Genomic DNA, 6782 nt, shown 5'->3' with positions numbered 1-6782 from the left:
ATCTAACTGAATAATAATGATTAAATTTTATACAATAAAAATAGTAGATTTGATATGCCCTGCTATCACAGCCAGCTCTTTTCTCTCTTTTTTTTTAAAGGTACATTTATTCTACAGTCTTTTTCTTTATTTATATTTATTTTTGGCTGTGTTGGGTCTTTGTTTCTGTGCGAGGGCTTTCTCCAGTTGCGGCGAGCGGGGGCCACTCTTCATCGCGGTGCGCGGGCCTCTCACTGTCGTGGCCTCTCCCATTGCGGAGCACAGGCTCCAGACGCGCAGGCTCAGTAGTTGTGGCTCACGGGCTTAGTTGCTCCGCGGCATGTGGGATCTTCCCAGACCAGGGCTCGAACCCGTGTCCCCTGCATTGGCAGGCAGATTTTTAACCACTGTGCCACCAGGGAAGCCCCTCTTTTTTTTTTTTTTTTTTTTTTTTTTTTAACATCTTTACTGGAGTATAATGCCAGCTCTTTTCAAAGCAAAACCCCAGTGGAGCTGGATTAGGAAAATTAGGGGAAAGATAAAGGAGAAAAACAACAACTTTTTATCCTGCAGGCCAAGACCCTTCCTCTGCCCAGCAGAGACCCTCCAGGTACAAGTGACTCTGCCAGTATGAACACCACGGTCTTGCAGAGGCTTAGAGTTGGGAGCACTGTCAAAATCACTTAGGCCAACCACCTCACCTTCCGGTTTTTGAACTCCCTCATAGAAAAAGTTGTCTGGGATATTTTGAATACCTTGCAGGAAAGAAAACCTTTTACTTCTCAATACAACCCACTTCAGAGAAGTTCCCTTTTTGTTTTGTTTTGTTTACCTTTATACTGATTCCTGTTAGAGTTCATCTTGATGAGTCTGTTATTAAAAGTATTTTATGTTCTTAGTTTCGGGTTACCCATACATTAATTAAAAAGTACCTTCTGGATCACTGGTTTTCAAACTATACTCTATAAAGCCCTGGGTGAGCAAGTGAGAGAGGAGGCTTCTACAGGGTCAGGAGACAGGGCCCTGAGAATCTGCCCATTCCTCAGTGGTCCCAAGAACAGCTTCCCTTTTTTTTTTTTTTTTTAAGCTTCTACAGAGGATTTCATTGGAAGAAAGGGTTGTACAGTTAGAAGAAAGTTTGAAAACTCCTGCTCCAGATATTCATCCACTGAGGTCATTAGTATAAATGTTGAATTGAATAGATTTGAGAACAGGGCGCTAAGGCATATTTCCCTGCATGTCAACAGCAATCACTAGCATCTTGGGTATAGCTGGAAAACCATCTATGAACCATCCTCACTCTTCTACACGGACCCTAAGGGATTAGAAATGTCTCCCTAAAGCTGCAAATGTCTCCCTGAAACAGCCAACATGTGTCCTGTGATTCACCATTCTGTCAGTATCACTGGTTCTCAGCCCTGACTGTGATCCTAATGATCTCATTACAATCAACTAGGAAGCTTTCAAAACCACCACTGCTCCTCAAAAGGTTAAACATAGGGTTACCGGGCCTTCCCTGGTGGCGCAGTGGTTAAGAATCCGCCTGCCAATGCAGGGGACACGGGTTCGAGCCCTGGTCCAGGAAGATCCCACATGCTGCGGAGCAACTAAGCCCGTGTGCCACAGCTACTGATCCTGTGCTCTAGAGCCTGTGAGCCACAACTACTGAGCCCATGAGCCGCAACTATTGAAGCCCATGCGCCTAGAGCCCATGCTCCGCAACAAGAGAAGCCACCGCAATGAGAAGCCTGCGCGCCGCAATGAAGAGTAGCCCCCGCTCGCCACAACTAGAGAAAGCCCGAGCACAGCAGCAAAGACCCAACACAGCCAAAAATAAATAAATAAATCAATAAATAAAATTATTTTTAAAAAAAACAAAAAACATAGGGTTACCATGTAACCCAGTAATTCCACTCCTAGGTCTATGCTCAGGAGAAATGAAAGCACACGTTCACACAATACCTTGTACACAAATGTTCAAAATAACAGCATTATTTATAATAGCCAAAAAGTAGAAATAATCCAAATGTTCACCAATTTATGAATCCATAAATAAAATGTGGCATATTCATACAACGGAATGTTTATTCAGCCATAAAAAGGAACGAACCACTGATTCCTGCTACAACGTGGATGAACCTTGAAAACATTATGCTAAGTGAAAGAAGCCAGACACAAAAGGTCATGTATCATTCCATTTCTATTAAATGTCCAGAATAGGCAAATCTATAGAGACAGAAAGTCAATGAATGTTTGCCTAGGGCTAGGAAAGATGGGAGGAGTAGGGATGAAGGCTAAAGGGCATAGATTTCTTTTAAGAGTGATGAAATATTCTAAAATTGATTGTGGTGATGGTTACACAATTCTGTGAATATACTAAAAAGCACTGAATTGTATACTTTAGATGAATTGTGTGGTATGTGAATTATATCTCACTGAAACTGTTAGAAGAAAAAAAAACCAAAACCCTACCACTACTCAGGCTTTAAAATTGGTTTGCAGTGGGACTTTAGCACCCATGTGATTCTAATAAGCAGCCCAGACCAAGAACCACTGATTCTAACCATGGCTCAGGGTAAGTGACTGATTTTGAGGGAGGCTATGGTGCCTCTCAGTGGTCATCCCCACCCTTTCACTCTGGACACGCATGAGCTACTCATTTAAAGATCCTTCCCAGAATTATGCCTGCATTGGAATCCAACCCGCAGTTTGCAGTACCACCTTCTTCCTCCTGCCGCTTGCATTATTGAGCCATTCCTGGTTTCCAGCATCGCCACTGTTGTACACAGTGCCTCATGCATCATCAGCAGGACGAGGTGTTCTCATTCGCAAGTTTCCTTCTACACCCTGAGGTACCAACTGACAGAACCACGAACCTATGAACTCATGTGAAGCTGTCTAGTTACCATCTCTTCATTCACCAGAGGACAGTACATTTGTAGAAACTCACCATAGACTATGAAGTCCTCTTACTACATTCCTGACCTTTGGCTGCCCTTATGCAGTTATGCTGTAGCTACCTTTCAGAATCCTGCTCCATCAGTGACATCCCTAGGCCTGGAACAGTGGGTGCATTCCTTGGCCTTCCCCACGGCAGGATGCTCTTATAAGGCTGCAGTTCAGGGTCCGCTAAGAGCTCGAGAGCTCCCTTCCTGCCAGTCTTTGGGTGTTCTCTTTTGCATTTGGGGAGTTTAAAAATCCCATGATAAGTTTGCTGGCTTTTCTTTCTCCGACCTCAGACACAGAGAACAGACCTTGCCTTGCCCCCAGGAATGTTTGAGTATCCTCTACCTCCTCGGAATCACTATGTCCTAAAGCAATTAGCTCAGTCTACAGCTAGTAATTAAGAACACTGGCCCTGTTATCAGAGAGAGCTGAGTTGGAATCCTGATTCTGCTATTTGGTAGAGGAGTGGGCTTGGGCAAAACATATCATCTAAGCCTCAGATTTCTCACCTGTAAATTGAGGCTAATAAAGCCTACCTGGAAGGACTGTTATAGAGATTAAATTGTAACAGCAGAGGTGGGGTGCTTGGCTCAGAATGGGTGCGAATAAGTTGCTAGTGATTGTTTCTTCCCAGGCAGTTGTATGACTAGGAGATCTAGCTCTTTTCTCAAGATCTCCTTGCTGGTGTATGGGACATCACCGCCCCTCGATTAGATCCAAGGTAGCTCGTCCCATAAACATGCAGGGCTCTGATACCAAATGCCTGTCCTTATTCTCCAAACCAATCAGTCTTCTGTGGGAAGGCAGAGGGAACGATCCCTTCTCTCCAGTTCCCTCATCAGCCCCAGCAATGTCTCAGTCTTGGGATGCACTTGCGAATGTCCTCAGAGTATCTGCTCAGGTCCGTGCTCACCACTCCATACCCTCCTGGTCCTTCCTTCCTAGGCTGCGAGCCACTCCTGGGGGCAGGACCTCCTGGAATCTTCACAAAACTCCTGTGTTAAAACATCTAAACTCTACCACATATCGCCTTGCCATTGAAACCCAGGAGTGTCTGGCTCAGAACTGTCCAATTTTCTCCTCCAACTATTTCAGGGAAATTTATAATTCAGATTACTTGAAATAGAATTCGTTGTTCAACACAGCACCTGGTATCTGGCAGGAAGTGTTGGAATAAATCATTAAACAGCAGTTAAACTTCACCTACTAAAATCCTCTGGCCCAGTTTAAATGCACCTCTTTCATGTTGTCTCATCGGTCAGAAATGGTTTCCTCTTCCCTCCCGCTGCATTTCTATAACAGCTATCTTTATGGAATGCTTATTGATTGTTCCCAGCTCATACAGCTAATAATTGGCAAATCTATAATTCAGCTGTACTGAGTTGAATAGCATCTTGTCAAATGCCCACTGGGGGGCTTCCCTGGTGGCGCAGTGGTTGAGAGTCTGCCTGCCAATGCAGGGGACACAGGTTCGAGCCCTGGTCTGGGAAGATCCCACATGCCGCGGAGCAACTGGGCCCGTGATCCACAACTACTGAGCCTGCGCGTCTGGAGCCTGTGCTCTGCAACGAGAGGCCGCGACAGTGAGAGGCCCGCGCACTGCGATGAAGAGTGGCCCCCGCTTGCTGCAAATAGAGAAAGCCCTCGCACAGAAACGAAGACCCAACACAGCCATAAATAAATAAATTAATTAATTAATTAATTTTTTAAAAAATGTCCACTGGAACCTCAGAATGTGACCTTATTTGAAAACAGTGTCTTTACAAATGTAATCAAGTTAAGATCATCCTGGATTAGAGTGGGCCCTAAACCCAGTGATTAGTGTCCTTATAAGAAGAAGGACATTTGGAGACAGAGACATAGGAAGAAAACAGAGAAAGCCATGTCAAGATGGCGACAGAGACTGGAGTTATACGGCCACAGCCAAGAAATTCCAAGGATGGCCAGCAACCACCAGAAGCTAGGAAGAGGTCAGGAGCAAGTCTTCCCTAGGGCCTTCAGAGGGAGCTTGGATGGCCCTGCCAGTTTTGGACTTCTAGCCTCTAGAACTGTGAGAGAATAAATTTCTGTTGTTTTATGCCCCCGTTTGTGGTCATTTATCACGGCCACCCTAGGAAACTTATATACCAGTCTCGGTCTGTCAGATGCCTAACATCCTCATTTGTAACCACTATGATATGCTGCCTTATGTTTGTAGCACCCAAACTGTATCCTTCATAGTACGTTTATCAGATGCCTTGTATGTCACAGTAAGAGGCAGATGGTGAGCCTAGAAGTCGAGGTGGGGATGGAGGGGGTGGGGAAGAGGTAGAATTATTGCAAGGTAGAGAATGAGCAGAGCGATTTTCTTGAATATATGCCCGAACCTCATTATGTCTGATCCTGTGATTTAGCAGAGAAATGGGAAAGAGTTTGCTTATGAAAGAAGTATGATGCACTAGAAAGCAAGCAGGACTAGGAATGGCAAGGCCTGATGCGAACTAGCTCTGTGATTAGGCACGTGACATTCAGATGTGGCTGCTTTGACACAGACTATGTGACTTGGGAACATTGAGACACGGCCTCAAAAACAAAATATTAACCTTTCAGCTTTTAAAACTTTCTAAACTTCTCACTCATTACTACCCAACCCCTGACCCTCATTTCATAACTCCCACTTCTGACACACAGCAGACACTTAACTTTTTAGTTAAATAATGAATAAGGGAATGAATAAGGAAGATGGAAGAAAGCTGGAGGTGTCAGAAATGAAATGATGGTCAACAACAGGGAAAGAGTCAGATGCATAGTAAGGGTCATGAAAGAAGGTTCAAGAATCAAAGATGTCTGCCACTAATATTTGGCAATCAAAAGCCATAATAGATGCAAATGTGGCAAAATATCAATCCTTGTTAAATCTTGGTAATGAACACAGGGTGTTTGTAACATTATTCTTTATAGTTTAGTGTGTTTGAAACATTTTGTTTAAAAAAGAACAATAGAGGACTTCCCTGGTGTTGCGGTGGTTAAGAATCCGCCTGCCAATGCAGGGGACACGGGTTCGAGCCCTGGTCCGGGAAGATCCCACGTGCCGCGGAGCAACTAAGCCCGTGCGCCACAACTACTGAGCCTGTGCTCTAGAGCCCGCGAGCCACAACTACTGAGCCCGAGTGCCGCAACTGCTGAAGCCCGCGGGCCTAGAGCCTGTGCTCCACAACAAGAGAAGCCACTGCAATGAGAAGCCCGCGCACCGCAACGAAGAGTAGCCCCCGCTCGCTGCAACGAGAGAAAGCCCGCGTGCAGCAACGGAGACCCAACGCAGCCAAAAATAAATAATTTTTTTTTAAAGATAAATAAATAATAAAAAAGAACAATAGAAGAGCAACCTCATAATGTCCTATGAAAACGGGTGTAGCGAATTGGCTTCGTTCAAATCCTTTTGCTTTGATACGTTCTGAATCCCCTTCTTCATCAGCAAAACAGGAATGGTTGTGGCAAAACAGTTCGTCGCTGCGCACGGACGGACGAACACTTTGGAGAGAACCTGTGGAAATATACATGAAAAGACAGAGAATATTCCTTTCACTGGGCTCTGTACTCCTGCTCCTGAGAACTTATGCAAAAGAAATGATAATTCAACAGAAAAAAGGCCTGGGGAATACGTAGATGAAAAATTCACGGACAAATTTGTTATAATAATGAAAAATTGGGAATAACTTAAGGCCACCATGGGGAAGTGCTCGCCACTGCTCCCAGACTAGTCACATCACCCTCATCTTTGCTAGGATCACTCTGGTAGCTTCCAGCTGATCTCTCTGCTTCCACCCTTACATCTACAATCTATTCTCTACTCAGCAGCCAGAGTGATTCTTTGAAAA

This window comes from Balaenoptera ricei, chromosome 1 (assembly GCF_028023285.1).
Source record: "Balaenoptera ricei isolate mBalRic1 chromosome 1, mBalRic1.hap2, whole genome shotgun sequence".
Lineage (NCBI taxonomy): Eukaryota > Metazoa > Chordata > Mammalia > Artiodactyla > Balaenopteridae > Balaenoptera > Balaenoptera ricei.
This window is presented reverse-complemented; position numbering follows the sequence as displayed.